Source organism: Salmo salar, chromosome 21, assembly GCF_965601325.2.
Source record: "Salmo salar chromosome 21, fSalSal1, whole genome shotgun sequence".
NCBI lineage: Eukaryota > Metazoa > Chordata > Actinopteri > Salmoniformes > Salmonidae > Salmo > Salmo salar.
Window position 1 is genome coordinate 10,039,418 of NC_138311.1, and position 23,557 is coordinate 10,062,974.

Genomic DNA, 23,557 nt, shown 5'->3' on the forward strand with positions numbered 1-23,557 from the left:
GCCTTATCTTGATTTTTGTCCAGTCATGTGATCAAGTGTTTTAAAGAAAGACCTAGTTAAGCTGCAGCTGGCCCAGGACAGAGCAGCATGTCTTGCTCTTCATTGTAATCAGAGGGCTAATATAAATGCTATGTAGGCCAGGCTTTCTTGGCTAAGTTAAGGAGAGACTGACTGCATCACTTATTTTTATAAGAAACAATGTGTTGAAAATTCCAAATTGTTTGCATAGTCAACTTACACACAGCTCTGACCCCACCAGACAAGCCACCAAGGGTCTTTTCACAGTCCCCAAATCCAGAACAAATTCAAGAGGGCCATTATTGCATGGAACTCCCTTCCGTCTCATATTGCTCAAATGAACAGCAAACCTGGTTTAAAAAATTGATAAAGCCACACCTCACGGCACAATGTCTCTACTCTATTTGACCTGGATATTTTGTGTGTATGTATTGATATATAGGCTGTTTGTGCCGATTTTAACTGTATGTAGTTCTGTTCTTGCCTATTAGTGTTCTGTATTATGTCATGTTTTGTATGTACTCCAGGAAGAGAAGCTGCTGCTTTCGCAACAGCTAATGGAATCCTAATACAATTTTGTGCACAAATTTGTTTGCATCCCTGGTAGTTAGCGTTTTTCCTTTGCCAAGATATTCCATCCACCTGACAGGTGTGGCATATCAAGAAACTGATTATGAAACAGCATGATCATTACACAGTTGCACCTTCTGCTGGGGACAATAAAAAGCCACTCTAAAATGTGCAGTTTTGTCACACAACACAATGCAACTGATGTCTGAAGTTGAGGGAGCATGCAATTAGCATGCTGGCTGCAGGAATGTCCACCAGAGTTGTTGCCAGAGAATTTAATGTTAATTTCTCTACAATAAGCCACCTCCATTGTTTTAGAGAATTTAGCAGTATATCCAACCGGCCTCACAACCTCAGACCACGTGTATGGCGTTGTGTGGACGAGCGGTTTGCTGATGTCAACATTGTGAACAGAGTGCCCTATGGTGGCAGTGAGGTTTTGGTATGGGCAGGCATAAGCTATGGAGAACGAACACAATTGCATTTGATCAATGGTAATTTGAATGCACAGAGATACCATGACTAGATCCTGTGGCCCATTGTCGTGCCATTCATCCGCCGCCATCACCTCATGTTTCAGCATGATAATGCATAGACCCCTGTCGCAAGGATCTGTACACAATTCCTGGAAGCTGAAAATGACACAGTTCTTTCATGGCTTGCATACTCACCAGATCTATCACCCGTTGAGCATGTTTGGGATGCTCTGGATCGACATGTACGACAGTGCGTTCCATTTCCCGCCAGAATCCAGAAACTTCGCACAGCCATTGAAGATGAGTGTGACAACATTCCACAGGCCACATCAACAGCCAGATCAACTCTATGCAAGCGAGATGAGTCGCACTGTATGAGGCAAATGGTGGTCACAGCAGATACTAACTGTTTTTCTGATATACGCCCCTACCTTTTTTAAGGTATCTGTGGCCAATTAATTTATTTCATTTGACTGATTTCCTGCATTTATATTTCTGTTCAGTATATACAGTGCCTTCAGAAAGTATTCATACCTCTTGACTTATTCCACATTTCGTTGTGTTATAGCCTGAATTAAAAATGTATTCAATCTTTTTTTTTCTCACCCATCTACACAAAGACCACATAATAACAAAGTGAAAAAAATGTTTTTAGAAATTTTTGCAGATTTGTTGAAAATGAAATGCAGAAATATTTAATTTACATAAGCATTCACACACCTGAGTCAATACTTTGTAGAAGCACCTTTGGCAGTGATTACAGCTATACGTCTTTCTGGGTAAGTCTCTAAGAGCTTTCCACACTTTGATTGTGCAACATACGCCCATTATTCTTTTCAAAATTCTCCAAGCTCTGTCAAATAGTTTGTTGATCATTGCTAGACAACCATTTTCAGGTTTTGTCATAGATTTTCAAGTATATTTAAGTCAAAACTGTAACTCGGCTACTCAGGTCCATTCTCTGTCTTCTTGGTAAGTCAAAACTGTAACTCGGCTACTCAGGTACATTCTCTGTCTTCTTGGTAAGCAACTCCAGTGTAGATTTGGCCTTGTGATTTAGGTTTTTGTCCTGGTGAAAAGTGAATTCATCTAACAGTGTCTCGTGGAAAGCAGACTGAACCAGGTTTTCCTCTAGGATTTTGCTTGTGCATAGCTCCATTCCACATACAGCTGGCTGGTTATACGATGTACCGGCAGGATAGAACAGCGGCGTCTGGTAAGACAAGGGGCAGCGGTCTATGTATTTTTGTAAACAACAGCTGGTGCATGATATCTAAGGAAGTCTCGAGCTTTTGCTAGCCTGAGGTAGAGTTTCTCATGATAAGCTGCAGACCACACTACGTACCAAGAGAGTTTTCATCTATATTCTTTGTAGCTGTTTATATACCACCACAGTCAGAGGCTGGCACTAAGATAGCATTGAATGAGCTGTGTTCCGCAATAAGCAAACAAGAAAACGTTCACCCAGAGGTGGCACTCCTAGTAGCCGGGGACTTTAATGCAGGGAAATTTCTATCAGCAAGTTAAATGTGCAACCAGATGGAAAAGAACTCTGGATCACCTATACTCCACACACAGCAATGCATACAAAGCTCTCCCTCGCCCTCCATTTGGCAAATCTGACCATAATTCCATCTTCCTGATCCCTGCTTACAAGCAAAAATTAAAGCAGGAAGAACCAGTGACCAGATCAATAAAAAAGTGGTCAGATGAAGCAGATGCTAAGCTACAAGACTGTTTTTCAAGCACAGACTGGAATATGTTCCGGGATTCCTTCAATGGCATTGAGGAGTACACCACATCTGTCATTGACTTCATCAATAAGTGCATCGATGACGTCGTCCCCACAGTGACCGTGCGTACATACCCCAACCAGAAGCCATGGATTACAGGCAGCATCTGCACTGAGCTAAAGGCTAGAGCTGTCGCTTTCAAGGAGCAGGACTCTAACCCGGAAGCTTATAAGTAATCCCGCTCTGCCCTCCGACGAACCATCAAACAGGCAAAGCATCAATACAGGACTAAGATCGAGTCGTCCTGCACCAGCTCTGACGCTCGTCGGATGTGGCAGGGCCTGCAAACTATTACAGACTACAAAGGGAAGCACAGCTGAGAGCTGCCCAGTGACACGAGCCCACCAGATGAGCTAAACTACTTCTAAGCTAGCTTCGAGGCAAATAACACTGAAACATGCATAAGAGCACCAGCTGTACCAGAAGACTGTGTGATCACGCTCTCCGCAGCCGATGTGAGTAAGACCTTTAGACAGGTCAACATTCATAAGGCCGCAGGGCCAGACGGATTACCAGGACGTGTACTGCGAGCATGCGCTGACCAACTTGCGGGTGTCTTCACTGACATTTTCAACCTCTCCCTGTCCGAGTCTGTAATGCCAACATGTTTTAAGCAGACCACCATAGTGCCTGTGCCCAATAACACTACGATAACCTACCTAAATGACTACCGACCCGTAGCACTCACGTCTGTAGCCATGAAGTGCTTTGAAAGGCTGGTTATGGCTCACATCAACTTCAATTTGCATACCGCCCCAACAGATCCACAGATGATGCAGTCACAATTGCACTCCACACCGCCCTTTCCCACCTGGACAAAAGGAACACCTATGTGAAAATGCTATTCATTGACAACAGCTCAGCTCAGCAAAGCCATAGTGCCCTCAAAGCTCATCAATAAGCTAAGGACCCTGGGACTAAACACCTCCCTCTGCATCTGGATCCTGGACTTCTTGATGGGCCGCCCCCAGGTGGTAAGGGTAGGTAACAACACATCAGCCACGCTGATCCTCACACATGGGGGCCCCTCAGTGGTGCGTGCTCAGCCCCCTTCTGTACTCCCTGTTCACTCATGTCTGCATGGCCAGGCATGACTCCAACACCGTCATTAAATTTGCTGATGACACAACAGTGGTTGGCCTGATCACTGACAACAATGAGACAGCCTATTGGGAGGAGGTCGGAGACCTGGCTGTGTGGTGCCAGAACAACAACCTCTACCACAACGTGATCAAGAGAAAGGAGATGATTGTGGAAAAAGAGGACCAAGCACGCCCCCATTCTCATCGACGGGGCTGCAGTGGAGCAGGTTGAGAGCTTCAAGGTCCTGGCATGGCCCAAACCTTTTCCCCCTCAGGAGACTGAAAAGATTTGGCATGAGTCCTCAGATCCTCAAAAAGTTGTACAGCTGCACCATCGAGAGCATCCTGACTGGTTGCATCACTGCCTGGTATGGCAACTGCTCGGCCTCCGACCGCAAGGCACTACAGAGGGTCGTGCGAACGGCCCAGTACATCACTGGGGCCAAGCTTCCTGCCTACCAGGACTTCAATACCCGGCGGTGTCAGAGGAAGGCCCTAAAAATTGTCGAAGACTCCAGCCACCCTAGTCATAGACTGTTCTCTCTGCTACCACACGGAAAGCAGTACCGGAGCGCCAAGTCTAGGTCCAAGAGGCTTCTCGACAGCTTCTATCCCCAAGCCACAAGAATCCTGAACATCTAGTCAAATGGCTACCCAGACTATTTGCATTGCCCCCCCCCCCCTTCCCTCCACACCACTGCCATTCTCTGTTGTTATCTATGCATAGTCACTTTTATTAACTCTACCTACATGTACATACTACCTCAACTAACCGGTGCCCCCACACATTGACTCTGTACCGGCACCCCCCTATTGTTATTTTTCACTGCTGCTCTTTAATTACTTGTTACTTTTATCTCTTATTCTTATCCGTATTGTTTTGAAACTGCACTGTTGGTTAGGGGCTCGTAAGTAAGCATTTCCCTGTAAGGTCTACACCTGTTGTATTCGACGCATGTGAATAATACAATTTGATTTGATAACACATCAACCCTGTTACCCATAAATAGATAGGCAAAAAAATGTGGGAAGCTTGCATTTTATTGCCACTCTCTGTTCCATCCCTCCTGTCACAATGGGAGTTATGGCTGATTTAAGATGACAATTTCAATGCTGTTACTTTAATTGGCTCTTAAAAGGCGACTGCACTTCCTGATTTGGCATTGTTTTACATTTGGTTCATTAAGAGATGCTAACTGCCATGACTGAATTCAAACGTGAGTTGGTTTTGGGGTGTGGTTTGATGTGGGTGTCTTGTGTGTGTGTGTTCGCAGGTGGGAGAGTTTTTTTGCTAAATAATTTATCCATCTTCAGCCAGCTGGTGTGGCAAAGTTGGTTTGACTTTGGATTGCCTATCTCTGGAGCTACAGAGGGGAGAATGTAGGGAGGACAAGAATGGAGAGAGGAGGGGGGTACAGGCAGAGAGGGAGGATTGTTAACACAAGGAGTAGACATGAGGACAATGATGACAAGAATATAAAAGGTGGGATATCGGTTTTAGTAAAGAGGGAAAAAATGGAGGTGGGGAAGGAAGTTGGGAAAATAGCAGAGGATGAAACAGTTAGGTAATTGTACTTGATGTCATTTTATTGTCCAAATGTTGAGTCACCAGTAGGAAATTTGGGGACATAAAATGTGATACAATAGCAGTGAGAGAGCAAGTCCCCAGGGCCCATTAGCAGGCCTGGTAAAACAAAAGGGATAAACTGGGACACTGAACTTCTCACAAAGCGAGTTTGTCGAGTTCCAAAAAATAAACCCTCATTCAATTCAATAGCAGGAGCTGCCGGTTAGATTAGCATTTCAAAGCTGACTGTGTTGTGTTTTCCCCTACAAATAAACACATTTTTAATTAAGTTCCGCTCTTGTCAAGAACTGATTTTGTTAATAAGATTTCCCTGAAATGTCTGAATATTAAAAACAGAAAGCTTGTGCATTATTCAACAGCCTGCATTGTGAGAGTAAAGAAAAAAACAACTGAGAACTTACAAAGCAATCAGTTATACTGTGTGTGGGAGCTTCTTGCATGAATCTGCCACTAGCAATCTATTTTAATCTCTTACTTAATACACTATTCATACACCATATCAAGTTGTAATTAAGAAGCCCCCTAGAAAACTAAGGGAGGATGAGAGCGAACAAACTTAGTTATTGCACATGCCGAGTTTGGGCTGAATTTGGTGGAGCTGCATGAGAGCCTGAGACAAAACTTTGAACATAAAGCTGGGAACAATCTCCTGGGTTGAACCACGCAGCATCATTTATTCTGCTGTTTGTTGTTGTTTGTACTCTCCTCGGCACCTATAGTGTATTGTAGTCTGATAAAAAGAGCTGCCTCGTAGGAGTTAAGACACAGAATATAGATAGAATGTGCTCTGTTTTTCTGCAGTCAGATCCACTGATACATGGGAAGATATTATCCGTCGCTCTTTCTGCCTGGTGGAATTTATGGGAAAAGGAACCATGATTCTTTATCCCCTCAAACCACTGAGTCTTATGTCAGTATGCTATATATACACAAGTATGTTGACACCCCTTCAAATTAGTGGATTCGGCTATTTCAGCCACACCCGTTGCTGACAGGTGTAAAATCGAGCACACAGCCATGCAATCTCCATAGACAAACATTGGCAGTAGAATGGCCTTATTGAAGAGCTCAGTGACTTTCAACGTGGCACCGTCATAGGATACCACCTTTCCAGTTTGTCAAGTTTCTGCCCTGTTAGAGCTGTAAGTGCTATAATTTTGAAGTGGAAACGTCTAGGAGCAACAACGGTTCATCCCCGAATTGGTAGGCCACACAAGCACACAGAATGGGACCGGCGGGTAACAATCGTCTGTCCTCGGTTGCAACACTCAGTACCGAGTTCCAAACTGCCTCTGGAAGCAAAGTCAGCACAATAACTGTTTCGTCGGGAGCTTCATAAAATGGGTTTCCATGGCCGAGCAGCCGCACACAAGCCTAAGATGACCATGCACAATGTCAAGCATCGACTGGAGTGTAAAGCTCGAGGCCATTGGACTCTGGAGCAGTGGAAACGCGTCCTCTGGAATGATGAATCGCGCTTCACCATCTGGCAGTCCGACGGACGAATCTGGGTTTGGTGGATGCCAAGAGAATGCTACCTTCCCAAATGCATAGTGCCAACTGTAAAGTTTGGTGGAGGAGGAATAATGGTCTAGGGTTGTTTTTCATTGTTCGGGCTAGGCCCCTTAGTTCCAGTGAAGTGAAATATTAACGCTACAGCATAGAATGACATTATAGACGATTATGTGTTTCCAACTTCGTGGCAACAGTTTGGGGGAGGCCCTTTCCTGTTTCAGCATGACAATGACCCCATGCACGAAGTGAGGTCCATACAGAAATGGTTTGTTGAGATCGGTGTGGAAGAACTTGACTGGCCTGCACAGAGCCCTGACCTCAACCCCATGGAACACCTTGGGGATGAATTGGAACACTGACTGCCAGCTAGGCCTAATCGCCAAACATCAGTGCCCGACCTCACTAATGCTTTGTGGCTGAATGGAAGCAAGTCCCTGCACCAATGTTCCAACATCTAGTGGAAAGCCTTCCCAAATGAGTGGAGGCTGTTATTGCAGCAAAGGGTGATCCATCTCCATATTAATGCCCATGGTTTTAGAATGAGATGGTGTCCATATACTTCTTGTCATGTAGTGTATATTATTTTTTAACCTTTATTTAACTAGGCAAGTCAGTTAAGAGCAAATTCTTATTTACAATGACGGCCTACCCCAGCCAAACCCAGACGATGCTGGGCCAATTGTGCTCCGTCCTATGGGACTCCCAATCACGGCTGGTTGTGATACAGCCTGGAATCAAACCGGGGTGTCTGTAGTGACGCCTCAAGCACTGAGTTGCAGTGCCTTAGACCGCTGCCCCACTCGGGAGCCCAACAACAAGGGAAGAAAGAGACATTGTCCTGACTTGCAATGGGAACTCAGCTGACACCGAATCATTTGCAGCAAACATCAGGATGATAAGACTTAACACACTAATACCTTATAAAACAGATATTTACTGATAAGGTCCCTCTTTAAATTAACTACAACTTATAAAGGCTTCATATAGCATACATAAAGTCTTCATAAGCACTATATACTTATTTCAAACTGTATAAATGGATGTATAAAGTGTGACATTCCCCAAAAAGCTGTGCTTTATAGTGTGAAAGATTGTGTTCTTGCCTGGAGCAGGGCAGGTGTGACTTCCATATGAGGCCTATAGCATGTTTTATGCTAAGCTAAACCAATAACACCAGTCGGTTATTTCACATTTTGCACCCTCCCATCAAGTTTTCAGACAACATACCTAAAGTAAACTGTGTGAAACTCGTGATCCAACTGCCATACCTGGCCTAGAGTGTGTTCTTGCCTGGAGAAACTGTCATGACACTCTAGAACTGTACCTGTCATGTACTGGGCACATGTGAATATAACATTAGTAAAGACAGCTTTCTAAAGACAGCATTAGTGTATATAAAGAATATTACTTTATTTATTCACTACTGTCTTTATTCACACTAATGTTCTTTATTTGTTACTTGCCTAATGATGGAACATTGACTGTAGATGGGAATCCAATTTTAAACAAACTGGTGTTGGGTAGGTTTAGCCTATTAGTAATAACATTATGTCATAAAATAATGTTATGTCACCCTTTATAAAGCACAGCTTTTTTGGGAATTGACATAGTGATTTATGCACCATACATAAGGAACTGTTATATCACACTTTATTTACCATTTTTAATACAGTATAACATAAACTAGATGATTAGTGAAGCATTTATGTCAAACTTTATGTATGCTAGTTAAAACCTGAACACAGGACGGTTATATATATACAGTACCAGTCAAACGTTTGGACATACCTACTCATTCAAGGGTTTTTCTTTATTTTTACTATTTTCTACATTGTAGAATAATAGTGAAGACATCAAAACTATGAAATAACACATATGGAGTCATGTAGTAGCCAAAAAACGTCTTAAATAAATATTTTATATTTGAGATTCTTCAAAGTAGCCACCCTTTGCCTTGATGACAGCTTTGCACACTCTTGGAATTCTCTCAACCAGCTTCACCTGGAATGTTTTTGAAACAGTCTTGAAGGACTTCCCACATATGCTGAGCACTTGTTGGCTGCTTTTCCTTCACTCTGCGGTCCAACTCATCCCAAACCATCTCAATTGGGTTGAGGTCGGGTGATTGTGGAGGCCAGGTCATCTGATGCAGCACTCCATCCCTCTCTATCTTGATCAAATAGCCCTTACATAGAATGGAGGTGTGTTGGGTCATTGTCCTGTTGAAAAACAAATGATAGTCCCACTAAGCGCAAACCAGAATGCTGTGGTAGCCGTACTGGTTAAGTGTGCCTTGAATTCTAAATAAATCACAGACAGTGTCACCAGCAAAGCACCCCCACACCATCACACCTCCATGCTTCACGGTGGGAACCTGTGTTCAAGATACCATTAAAAATCAGGATTTTGGCTAGGGAATAGGTCAGTTGGAGGATTGTGTCAGAAAAGCAGAATTCCTGATTAATCATGAGAAATCTCATCCTTCATCTCTTTTTCCACTTCACCCCTTTACTTCTTCCTCCCCTCTCTCACCCATTCTTCCTTCCCTCCCCCCTCTGTCTGTCTCACCATCTTTGGGGGGCTGGCGGTACTCTTTGTCATTGTCACGACTTCCGCTGAAGTTGGTGCCTCTCTTTGTTCGGGCGGCGTTCGGCAGTCATCGTCACCGGCTTTCTAGCTGCCACCGATCCATGTTTCTTTGTCGATTGGTTATGTCTTGATTGTTCACACCTGGTTCCCATTTGGTTATGATTACTTCCCTATTTAAACCCTCTGGTCATCATGATGTTTTTTGCGTTAGTGTTTTACTGTAGGTATTGTTCGTTGTGTTTGTAGTTCTTGTTTTCCCTTGCGTGGATTTTGTATACTGAATTTTTATTTGAGTAAAATACTTAATTTTTACTCAGTTCGGTGTCCTGCGATTGACTCCTTTCCTCATCACCTATACACGGACACTGACAGTCATGCAGCAGCTCAATGTCGAAGCCCAGCAGGTCGATGGGATAGTGTGTTTGCTGGAGCAGTTCTGCTGGCCACCCGTCAGGAAGCCCTGGGTGAAAAAGAAGCCTGACATCCAGAAGACCGCCAGCATCCCGTCATCGTACCAGTCCTGCAGAGGGCCAGACAGAGCACAGCACAAAGGGTTAATGCAGAGAGAATTGGTGTGTGTGTGTGCAAAAGACGAAAGGCTGCAATATTAGGGCAATTAACACCTACATGTGAGAAGCCTGGTTTCAAATAAACTTTCTTAGCATCTAGACCTTTCAGGCAAAGCTGGGCAGAGACATGTTGGTGAAACTTTTTTGATTGATTGTATTACTATTTATTGATTGGATTTTGTAAAAGAGACCTGGGTCTAAATAGGAGTTCCTGTTGAAATAAAGGTTGAATAAATAAATGCAATAAATGTTTTAACTTTTGTGGGTGACACTACAGTCGTGGCCAAAAGCTTTGAGAATGACACAAATATTAATTTTCACAAAGTCTGCTGCCTCAGTTTGTATGATGGCGATTTGCATATACTCCAGAATGTTATGAAGAGTGATCAGATGAATTGCAATTAATTGCAAAGTCCCTCTTTGCCATGCAAATGAACTGAATCCCCCAAAAACATTTCCACTGCATTTCAGCCCTGCCACAAAAGGACCAGCTGACATCATGTCAGTGATTCTCTCGTTAACACTGGGGTGAGTGTTGACGAGGACAAGGCTGGAGATCACTCTGTCATGCTGATTGAGTTCGAATAACAGACTGGAAGCTTCAAAAGGAGGGTGGTGCTTGGAATCATTGTTCTTCCTCTGTCAAACATGGTTACCTGCAAGAAAACACGTGCCGTCCTCATTGCTTTGCACAAAAAGGGCTTCACAGGCAAGGATATTGCTGCCAGTAAGATTGCACCTAAATCAACCATTTATCGGATCATCAAGAACTTCAAGGAGAGCGGTTCAATTGTTGTGAAGAAGGCTTCAGGGCGCCCAAGAAAGTCCAACAAGCACCAGGACTGTCTCCTAAAGTTGATTTGGCTGAGGGATCGGGGCACCACCAGTACAGAGCTTGCTCAGGAATGGCAGCAGGCAGGTGTGAGTGCATTCTGCATGCACAGTGAGGCAAAGACTTTTGGAGGATGGCCTGGTGTCAAGATATTCTGATATTCTGCAAAAGGTACAGGGATTGGACTGCTGAGGACTGGGGTAAAGACATTTTCTCTGATAAATCCCCTTTCCGATTGTTTGGGGCATCCGGAAAAAAAGCTTGTCCGGAGAAGGCAAGGTGAGCGCTACCATCAGTCCTGTGTCATGCCAACAGTAAAGCATCCTGAGACCATGCATGTGTGGGGTTGCTTCTCAGCCAAGGGAGTGGGCTCACTCCTAATTTTGCCTAAGAACACAGCCATGAATAAAGAATGGTACCAACACATCCTCTGAGAGCAACTTCTCCCAACCATCCAGGAACAGTTTGGTGACGAACAATACCTTTTCCAGCATGATGGAGCACCTTGCCATAAGGCAAAAGTGATAACTAAGTGGCTCGGGGAACAGAACATCGATATTTTGGGTCAGGAAACTCCCCAGACCTTAATCGCATTGAGAACTTGTGGTCAATCCTCAAGAGGTGGGTGGACAAACAAAACCCCACAAATTCTGACAAACTCCAAGCATTGATTATGCAAGAATGGGCTGCCATCAGTCAGGATGTGGCCCAGAAGTTAATTGACAGCATGCCAGGGCGGATTGCAGAGGTCTTGAAAAAGAAGGGTCAACACTGCAAATATTGACTCTTTGCATCAACTTCATGTAATTGTCAATAAAAGTCTTTGACACGTATGAAATGCTTGTAATTATACTTCAGTATTCCATAGTAACATCTGACAAAAATATCTAAAGACACTGAAGCTGCAAACTTTGTGAAAATGTATATTTGTGTCATTCTCAAAACTTTTGGCCACGACTGTATGTGTGAAACCGCATAATCATGGCTAAGGGGTTTGGGTTCGGTCCCTCAAGGGGGAAAGACCAAAAAGACCATAGCTTGCCGGTGCCTGATACAAAAAAGGTTGAGAACACTGCTGTATGGGAGCTTAGTTTGATGTGTTTTTTGGGACCATATACTGCTCTGTATACAGAATGTATTTGACTGGACTGAATGTTTAAGACTATGTTGTATTCCTGGTTGCCCTGTGCACATACAGGCACCGCACTCACGTGTGCAAGACATCTGACGAGCCCCTAGGATATTTCCCATGATCTCTCATTGTTAGTGTGCAGTCAGTGTGTGTGTGTGTGTGTGCGTGTGGTCAGCGATTTGGGATTAAGTTGATCCTGTGGAGTAATGAACACCAACTGTCTTTATCCACACATGATCAAGCAGCACCATGAAGGGAATTCCCCCCAGTAGTACTCATCAGTGCCAATTTAGAAGATTAGCTCTTTTACCACAGATTAAGCATTTTCCATATGGTGGCCTTTGTCTATTCCGTTCCATTTTGAAGTACGGAATCAATCTGATTCCACCTATGAGTGAGATGGTACAGGAATGTCCACCCTCGGCAATCTTGCCAAAAGCAGAAGCAACCCAAGAGCCTCCTCTTAAAACTACTTAGGGATGTATTCTGACTTTGCATTTGTGCACAGAACTCAAACTTCAGTGCAAATCTTGTACATTACAATGCTGCACGGTTTATGTTTTACATTTTCTTTTTAAATGTTTCTAAGAAAGCAGCAATTAAAGTTGAACCCAAACAAGGGGTTAAAAAAAACAAAATTGTAAATCGCCAGCTGTAACATTTGGAACTCACAAAGAATAATTTGCCATCCTGTCTGTTTAAAAAAGTGAGTCATTTTGCTTATTGCCCGGGTTGTAGTTTGCGTGTCAAACAGTGGAGAGGCTGCTGAGGGGAGAACGGCTCATAATAATGGCCAGAACGGTGCAAATGGAATGGCATCAAACACCTGGAAACCATGTGTTTAGTGTATTTGATACGATTCCCCTCCAGTCATTACAACGAGCCCGTTCTCCCCAATTAAGATGCCACCAACCTCCTGTGGTGTCAAATGGGTGTTTGGAGGGGTTCATTGGGCTAGGGGTTCATTTGGAATTGGGCATGAATAGGTGAACTGGCTCAGTTGGTAGAGCATGGTGTTTGCAACGCCAGCGTTGTGGGTTCGATTCCCATGGGGGACCACTACGGCGAAAAAATGTATGAAATGTATGCATTCACTACTGTAAGTCGCTCTGGATAAGAGCGTCTGCTAAATGACTAAAATGTAAATGTAAGCATGCTGTGTACCAGCTAACTTTATATGGGCCAAAGTAGCTAGCTAGCCAATTAGCTAAAGCCAGGAAGTGGAGTCCAAATAGGACTTGTCCACAAGCATTACTTCTTGTTTATTTGGGAGTAGGGTGAAGTTGCTGATCTTGGGTAGGTTTTGCATTTTCCACACTAAGGTGAGGTGAGGGATGGGGGAGGGGAAGCTGATCTTAGATCTGTACCTAGGGGACACTATGCCCGGAGCATGTTCCTGTAGGAACTTGAGCCTATCTAGGAAGTCATTGACGTAGCTGCTCAGGGGTTTGAGGCTGTGGTAGGACTTCTTCTTCCACATGCCAGGGGCACTGCCTTTCAGAATGCTGTTCACCACCTCCTCCAGCTCAGCAGACATCACTACCAGGCCCTGACACACACAGACACACACACAGACGCACACAGAAAGACAGACAGGCGCACGCACCACGCATGCACAAAAACAAACAGACAGGCACATGCACACACACACAAACACACAATTAAGACAAGCGTTATGGCAAAACATTGCATCTATGGTGTGCCAGCCTATAAAATGAATAAATCTTAATACCCTCACATATACACACATAGAATAATTCATTAATTAGGCTCATTCATATGCAGGTATGCTGAACAGTAAACACTATAGCCCATCTCAGAACTTGGAATAGAGTCACAGACTGTGGAGTGTAGCTGCCATGAAGAGATCCAGGCTTGTCCCTTTGGAACATCCCTCCGGAGACATATGGCAGACAAATAATGGGTATTCTTATCATAGATGGTTCCATTTGATAAGGGCTATGCAAGAGGCTCCACTCTACTTGAATCACTGCCACCTCCTGATAACCCTACCTATCCAGTTCCTTTTTGAAGCCCACAGGACTAGAGCTTCATCTGAAGAGTCGACTCAGACAGGGACTTAGTTCAAAAACCCCTACTGAACAGATTAGAAGGCTTTAGTGTGGGAGCTCTACAGTGGCAGTACCCTAGGGAGGCTCCCTAGAGCTAGTGTCTCTCTCTGAATGGATTACTAGACCCCACGAAGACACGGAGGGAGCACTACTGACGCCCACCACCCCTCTCGAGTACCACATCAGTGCTGAGGCGTTCACACGAAGTAGGATCTAGGCAGAGATTAGTCCAGCGTTTGAATAGAAGAGTGAAGAACACTGTTAGAGGCGTTGGATGGATGCAGAGCTCCGAAAGTACTTTATGGGACGCATAGGCTGCATTGTTTACATCTTTCTTGTTTACATTTGTGCTGGTGGCTCATGTTTTGAGGATATACATAATGGAGTGCGAGTGTGGTTTAATCTAGTCAATAGAGAATTTCCAACTTGAACTCCTTTAGTCAACAAGAATCTTAACGCTTTTGAGCCTAGCTCTGCTTTTCAGTGGGGTAGAACAGTGGCTAGCCCTTCGCATTCAAAATCAACTTTTCATCATGTCCATTTGAACCAGTTCACTTAAAACAAGCCCTATTCATAGATTGCATATCCGTGACTCTGTCACATCACGGCATTGTTCTGAACATTTTAAAGAATGTTTCATCTTCATCTTTATCTTCAAATAATATTTTTGCAGGAATCTCCTTGCGAATGATTTTGCCGAAGATTGTATCCAGTATTATTCCAACCTCAGTGTGGAAATATATAAAACATGGTTCTTTAAGTAGACCAACGATACATTTTTATTTACAGATTATGGGGGATTTCTTTTTAACTATTGATTGATTTTGGTAGCCATAGTGACTCCCAAAAGTAGAGTGGTGGAAAGTCATTCTGATGATATTATGATTGTTTAGTCTAAATTACACTATAGTGGCTTGAAAATACGATGACATTGCTAAAGTAGGCCAAATAAATTCTGCGATACACTTAAAATAAGAATGAAGACTTTCTATCGCTGGATTCAAACATGCAACGTTTTGCACCAGAGGCAGATGCTTACAGTTAGAGTTAAGGTTTGGCACTAGAGGCACAAGAGACAGATGCTTACGCCCATCCGCCATCCCCTTACACAACGCCTTAGCAAAACGGAAACCTACTTGACGGTAATAGCTCTCACTGTTGCAACTAGTGGCTCATTTCCACGTCTTCTCCCGACGTCTTAAGACATGGATGGACGTCGAATACTGACTTGTATCATGGGTGACCTGGCTGAAACATTTTAGAAAACAACTTTAACATAATTTTTTTAAATGTATTTATTTATAATAACCAATTTTTTTAACAAATGTTTTTATTTTTTATTTATTTAACCTTTATTTTACTAGGCAAATAAGTTAAGAACTAATTCTTATTTACAATGACGGCCTACCAAAAGACCAAAGGCCTCCTGTAGGGATGGGGGCTGGGATATAAAAATATATATTTCAAGGACAAAACACACATCACGACAGAGAAAGCTTGTTGAACACTAAGAAAGCTTTGTTGTAGAGTGTTTAACACAAAATCCAGGGAGGGGCCAGCTGAGTATAAGTCTGTATCATCTGCATATAAATGGATGAAAGAGCTTCCTACTGCTTGAGCTATGTTTTTGACGTAAATTTAGAAGAGCGTGGGATCTAAGATCGTGCCTTGGTGTACTCCCTTGGTGACAGGCAGTGGCTGAGACAACAGAGGTTCTGACTTTATACACTTCACTCTTTGAGAGAGGTAGTTAAGAAACCAGGCCAAAGGCCCCTCAGAGACCCCAATATTCCTTAAAATACTCCTTAATTTACTTTAGACAGATGGCAATGTTGCTATTAGCTAGACAAGTTCATCAAAAATACCTGCTACTAATGTTAATGCTACTAACATGAACTAAAATCATGTGCTCTCCCCTCACTCTTAGCTAGCTAGCAAACATTATCTAAAGGCCCTTTCTTACCAAGTCCGTTTTTTTCATCCAAATAATTTGAAAGCAAGAAAATGACTGCAGCAGCAGCGTTTGTGACATTATAACAATATTTCGGGAAAAGTGGAAAAAAATGCATCAGACTTGGTGTGAATGGGTTTGTGCGTCATAATAAAAAAAAAATCAGAATTCGGAAGAAAAGGCAAGAGTTGCAGGTTTCCTCTGCTGATGCCATAGAAATAGAATGTTTGAGAATTATAAACTCACCTCATCTGCTGCGCTACCAGTGTCAGGTTGCTGAGGACGTCCACTATCACATTGTACACCATGTCATCTGACAACTTGGCGTCAACACCTGAGGAGCGAAACTGACAAGACACAGAGAAGTTATGGTGTGCAAATTTGGACAACAAATCACATTTTGTGCTACGTCCACTATGTTCAAGCTGAAAACATTGTTAGATATTACATTTATTTTACCAGTGTAAGTCTCTTCCAAGGTCCTATCATGTAAATCCAATTATAACCTTAAAAAACACAAGATTCTTCTGACTACCCACTTGAAACTCTCTACTTATGCCTCTACTTACCTCTATTTGCAGGTACTGTATCTATCTGCCTGTACTTAGTGTTGTTTCTCCCTTGAGTCTAAGCCATGTCACTGAGGTCCAAGGCCTGAGCTGTACTGACTGTTAACTCTCCCTGCAAATACGCAGGCACGCACACGCACACACTCACACACAGACAAAAGAGGACAAGTTACCAGTGTCATCATGAACTTTGAAGTCCCTCTCGCACGTAATTCTGGAGTGCCAGGAAGACAAATAAAAAACAATTCCCCAGACTTTCCAAAATCCTTCATTCTAAAGAACGGTTCTTTCCCTGCTTGCCATATTTACCCACTGGTGGCTCTGTCATGACCCAGCGGTAATGGATAATCATTGGATGATATTTGAGTTTACAGTAGTAATGACAAATAGTTGCTTCATTCCATTTGGAGCTTCTTCCTGTTTATCGGCAATTCAGGGTAATGGTCCCGTATTAGCTGCTAATAAAGTTCACACTGCAACTATTATTAATCTTAGTGAAGACGAAGTATATCCTAATTGTACTAGCAACATCTAAGTAGCGATGCCTCGGCTGGGACAATTTGTCTTGTTGTTTTCTTCTCAACAGTTGACTTCTGTATCTGTCTTTAAATGTGTTGATTTAAATGTGCATTTAAAATGTGTCTGTGAGTATCTGATGTGTGTACGTGCATGTGTGACACTATGCCCATTCTTAAGTTCAGAAATCCCTTATGGGAGCAGTTAGCCTTAAACTTTTGGCAGTCAAACTTTTAGCAAAGCTACCAGTGCATTAAACTCTGTGGAGAGAAAAAACAACAACTCTTCTTGCTGTAGATTCTAAAAGTCTCTCCACTTCTGTCACACCATTTTGTTTGATCTTCACTCCTTTAGAGTTCTACTGCGAGAGGTTGTGATGTATGTTAGCTAAGTTTCTGCGAGCGAGTAACCTTGTCTGACTCAAAGAAGAGAGCTTTAATGGAGTATGAACTAGGATCACAGAGTTTCTCCAAAGCCAGTGATAGTCACACCATGTTCTCGTGCTTCGTCAAAGGCAGACAACCCAGCACATTTACACTGAAGGGAGTTTGGGTTTTTGGTGGGAGATATCTCTGTACAAACAACTTCAATATTAATGGAGTTTGTTTCTCTTCCTAATTAATGCTGCATGGTACATTTTAATGGAAGTTAATAAAATATTAAAGTCTGTCAAAGATACTGATAAAATAGGTTTGAAACTGAAGGGAAGAGGGCATAGGACGTGTGTGTGTGCATGCATACATGCAACGCACCACATGCACGCATGGACACACACACACACACACTTGGATGAGAATTAATTACGTAAAAAGTTATGTGACATCTGGGATATGGGCCAAGAGGGGACACTTTGGTTTATGATGTACCACCAAACACACTGCCAACAGAAAGAAAAGGCTGTGCTAACTTTAGCTAATGTTTCAATAGATCCCGAGCCAAAGAACACTGCTATTGAGTGTCACTTGAGTGAGTTCACAGTTGAATGGATGTGGACCATATTGCTAGAATTTTTCTCTAAGTAGCTGTCATAAAACAGAGTGGAGTAAGTTGAGACATTTTGTGGATTCAGCATCACTAGTATTCTATAGTATTATTTCTAACAAAGATACCTACATATATTTCAGGATGTTGTGCATCCCTGGAATTAATCAAATTCATCTGAACAATACCGTTTTCAAAAAACATAGATTATCAAACAAATCTCAAATTTGGAGTCATCAGACGAAAGGCGAGATTTCTACTGATCTAATGTCCATTGCTGGTGTTTCTTGGCCCAAGCAAGTCTCTTCTTATTGGTGTCCCTTAGTAGTTTTATGTTGTTGCAGCAATCAACCATGAAGGCCTGATTCACGCAGTCTCCTCTGAACAGTTGATGTTGAGATGTGTCTGTTACTTGAACTCTGTGAAGCATTTATTTGGGCTGCAATCTGAGGTGCAATTAACTCTAATGAACTTATCCTCTGCAGCAGAGGTAACTCTGGGTCTTCCTTTTCTGTGGCGGTCCTCATGAGAGCCAGTTTCATCATAACGCTTGATGCTTTTTGCGACTGCACTTGAAGAAACGTTCAACGTTTTTGAACTTTTCCGTACTGACTGACCTTCATGTCTTATATTAAGGACTGTCATTTCTCTTTGCTTCTTTGAGCTGTTGTTGCCATAATATGGACTTGGTCTTTTACCAAATAGGGCTATCTTCTGTATACCACCCATACCTTGTCACAACACAACTGATTGGCTCAAATGCAGTAAGAAGGAAATAAATTCCACAAATGATCTTTTAACAAGGCACACCATGTTAATTGAAATGCATTCCAGGTGACTACCTCAAGAAGCTGGTTGAGAGAATACCAACAGTGTGCAATGCTGTCATCAAGGTAAAATATGGCTACTTTGAAGAATCTGAATTATAAAATATATTTTGATTTGTTTAACACTTTTTTGGTTACTACCTAAATCCATAAGTGTTATTTCATACAATTTAGAAAATAGTAAAAATAAAGAAAAACCCTTGAATGAGTAGTTGTGTTAAAAATATTGACTGGTACTGTATATACACTACCTTTCAAAAGTTTGGGGTCACTTAGAAATGTCCTTGTTTTCCATGAAAACATAAATGAAATATAGTCAAGATGATGGCAAGGTCCACCCAAGCAGACACATCGACAGCCCTGAAAGAACTTCATTTGACTCTATGTAAACTGGAAACCACATATCCTGAGGCTGCATTTATTGTAGCTGGGGATTTTAACAAGGCTAATCTGAATGCACGACCCGGGCTGGCAAAACCCTGGATCATTGTTATTCTAACTTCCGCGATGCATATAAAGCCCTCCCCCGCCCTCCTTTCGGAAAATCTGACCACGACTCCATTTTGTTGCTCCCAGCCTATAGACAGAAACTAAAACAGGAAGCGCCCGTGCTCAGGTCTGTTCAACGCTGGTCCGACCAATCGGATTCCACGCCTCAAGATTGCTTCGATCACGTGGACCTGGGATATGTTCCGCATAGGGTCGGACAATAACATTGATGAATACGCTGATTCAGTGAGCGAGTTTATTAGCAAGTGCATCGGTGATGTTGTACCCACAGCGTCTATTAAAACATTCCCCAACCAGAAACCGTGGATTAATGGCAGCATTCGCGCAAAACTGAAAGCACGAACCACTGCTTTTAATCATGGCAAGGCGACCGGAAACATGACCGAATACAAACAGTGTAGCTATTCCCTCCGCAAGGCAATCAAACAAGCTAAGCGTCAGTATAGAGACAAAGTAGAGTCATAATTCAATGGCTCAGACACGAGAGGTATGTGGCAGGGTCTACAGTCAATCACAGACTATAAAAGGAAAACCAGCCCCGTCGCAGACCATGATGTCTTGCTCCCAGACAAACTAAACAACTTCTTTGCTCGCTTTGAGGACAATACAGTGCCACTGACACGGCCCGCTACCAAAACCTGCGGGCTCTCCTTCACTGCAGCCAACGTGAGTAAAACCTTTAAACGTGTTAACCCTCGCAAGGCTGCCGGCCCAGATGGCATCACCAGCCGCGTCCTCAGAGCATGCGCAGATCAGCTGGCTGGTGTGTTTACGGACATATTCAATCAATCCTTATCCCAGTCTGCTGTTCCCACATATTGAAAGAGGGCCACCATTGTTCCTGTTCCCAAGAAAGCGAAGGTAACTGAGCTAAATTACTATCGCCCCGGAGCACTCACTTCCGTCATCATGAAGTGCTTTGAGAGACTAGTCAAGGACCATATCACCTCCCCCCTACCTGACACCCTAGACCCAATCCAATTTGCTTACCGCCCCAATAGGTCCACAGAAGACGCAATCGCAATCACACTGCACACTGCCCTAACCCATCTGAACAAGAGGAATACCTATGTAAGAATGCTGTTCATCGACTACAGCTCAGCATTTAACACCATAGTACCCTCCAAACTTGTCATTAAGCTCGAGACCCTGGGTCTCGACCCCGCCCTGTGCAACTGGGTCCTGGACTTCCTGACGGGCCACCCCCAGGTGGTGAGGGTAGGTAACAACATCTCCACCCCGCTGATCCTCAACACTTGTCCCCACAAGAGTGCGTTCTCAGCCCTCTCCTGTACTCCCTGTTCACCCATGACTTCGCGGCCATGCACGCCTCCAACTCAATCATCAAGTTTGCATACGACACTACAGTGGTAGGCTTGATTACCAACAACGACGAGACGGCCTACAGGGAGGAGGTGAGGGACCTCGGAGTGTGGTGTCAGGAAAATAACCTCACACTCAATGTCAACAAAACAAAGGAGATGATCGTGGACTTCAGGAAACAGCAGAGGGAGCAGCCCCCTATCCACATCGACGGGACAGTAGTGAAGTTGTACAATTTTAAGTTCCAGCGGTGTACAAATCACGGACAAACTGAAATAGTCCACCCACACAGACAACGTGGTGAAGAAGGCGCAGCAGTGCCTCTTCAACCTCAGAAGGCTGAAGAAATTTGGCTTGTCATCAAAAACACTCACAACTTTTACAGATGCACAATCGAGAGCATCCTGTCGGGCTGTATCACCGCCTGGTACGGCAACTGCTCCGCCCACAACCGTAAGGCTCTCCAGAGGGTAGTGAGGTCTGCACAACGCATCACCGGGGGCAAACTACCTGCCCTCCAGGACACCTACACCACCCGATGTCACAGGAAGGCCAAAAAGATCATCAAGGACAACAACCACCCGAGCCACTGCCTGTTCACCCCGCTATCATCCAGAAGGCGAGGTCAGTACAGGTGCATCAAAGCGAGGACCGAGAGACTGAAAAACAGTTTCTATCTCAAGGCCATCAGACTGTTAAACAGCCATCACTAACATTGTGTGGCTGCTGCCAACATACTGACTCATCTCTAGCCACTTTAACCCCTTTGCGGCCTCGACATCCAGCGGAAAATCATATCGCCATTAGCATAACAAAATGTAATAAAAAAAAAAATCATTTTTTTTTCAAATTATATCGTTTTATAGATACACCTCTCCTGAATCGAACCACGTTGTCCGATTTCAAAAAGGCTTTACAGCAAAAGCAAAACATTAGATTATGTTAGAGGAGTATATCGTAAAAGTAGCCACATAGCCATTTTCCGACCAACCACATGCATCACAAATAACCAAAAAACAGCTAAATGCAGCACTAACCTTTGACAATCTTCATCAGATGACACACCTAGGACATCATGTTACACAATACATGCATTCTTTTGTTCGATAAAGTTCATATTTATATATAAAAACAGCATTTTACATCGGTGCGTAACGTTGACTAACTATTTTCCCTCAAATGCATCCCAATGAAACAGCGCTACAATTTACTAAATTACTAATCGAAAACATTTTTTAAATATGGTCATTCTAAGATTTATAGATGAATATCTCTTGAAAGCACATGTAATGCCAGATTTAAAAATAACTTTACTGGGTAATCATACTTTGCGATGAAAGGGGATGCGATACTCTGAAAAATAGGCTAACGTTACAGGTCAGCGCCATCTTGGAACAATCGTATATCAAATCTAGTCTTGTATATTTTTGAAAATATTTCCTTACCTTTGATTATCTTCATCAGAATGCACTTCCAGGAATCCCAGGTCCACAAGAAATGTATTTTCGTTCAAAAACGTTATTCCTTTATGTCCCAATAGCTTTTTCTGGTTAGGGCGTCCTGAAGGCTGCTCCAAAACTTCCATCGTGAGCGCGAAACCTCTCTTACCAAAATTGATTTTTTTTACATTTAGGTTCGTTCAAACATGTCAAACGTTGTATAACATAAATCTCTCGGGCCTTTTACAACCACAGATCCTGTAACATTCAAGATTTCATTGTCTTTCAAAACGTTTCGAAATGTGGGGGTTGGCAGGGGCGCCGGCTTCATAATGGTGATGGCCCTCCCCATGTCACTGCATTCCATAGCCTCTCTTTCAGCCAGTTTTCACAGTAGGAGACCCAAACCACTTTGTAAAGACTGGGGACATCTAGTGGAAGCAATAGGAAGTGCTCAATGAACCATTGCTCACAGTGTGAGTTATAGGCACAGCGCTGAAGTTGAGTCCGCAATTCAGAATTCCACATCCTGTTACGATCGGTCTCGGGGTTTTGACTGCCATAAGAGTTCTGTTATACTCACAGACACCATTCAAACAGTTTTAGAAACTTTAGGGTTTTTTCTATCCACATATATTAATTACATGCATATCCTAGCTTCTGAGTTTGAGTAGGAGGCCGTTGAAAATGGGCACGATTTTTTTCCAAAACGCGCTGTAGCGCCCCCTATCCTAGGCGAACTCGAAGAGGTTAACAATGAAAACATTTATGTAATAAATGTATCACTAGACACTTTAGACAATGCCGCTTTACATAATGTTTACATTCCCTACATTACTCATCTCATATGTATATACTGTACTACTGTATACCATCTACTGCATCTTGCCTATGCCGTTCGGCCATCGCTCATTCATATATTTTTATGTACATATTCTTATTCATTCCTTTACACTTGTGTGTATAAGGTAGTTGTTGTGAAATTGTTAGGTTAGATTACTTGTTAGATATTACTGCATGGTCGGAACTAGGAGCACAAGCATTTCGCTACACTCGCATTAACATCTGCTAACCATGTGTATGTGACAAATACATTTGATTTGATTTTTGTTATAAATAATAATTGTGTCCTTCAAACTTTGCTTTCGTTAAATAATCCTCCATTTGCAGCAATTACAGCCTTGCAGACCTTAGGCATTCTAGTT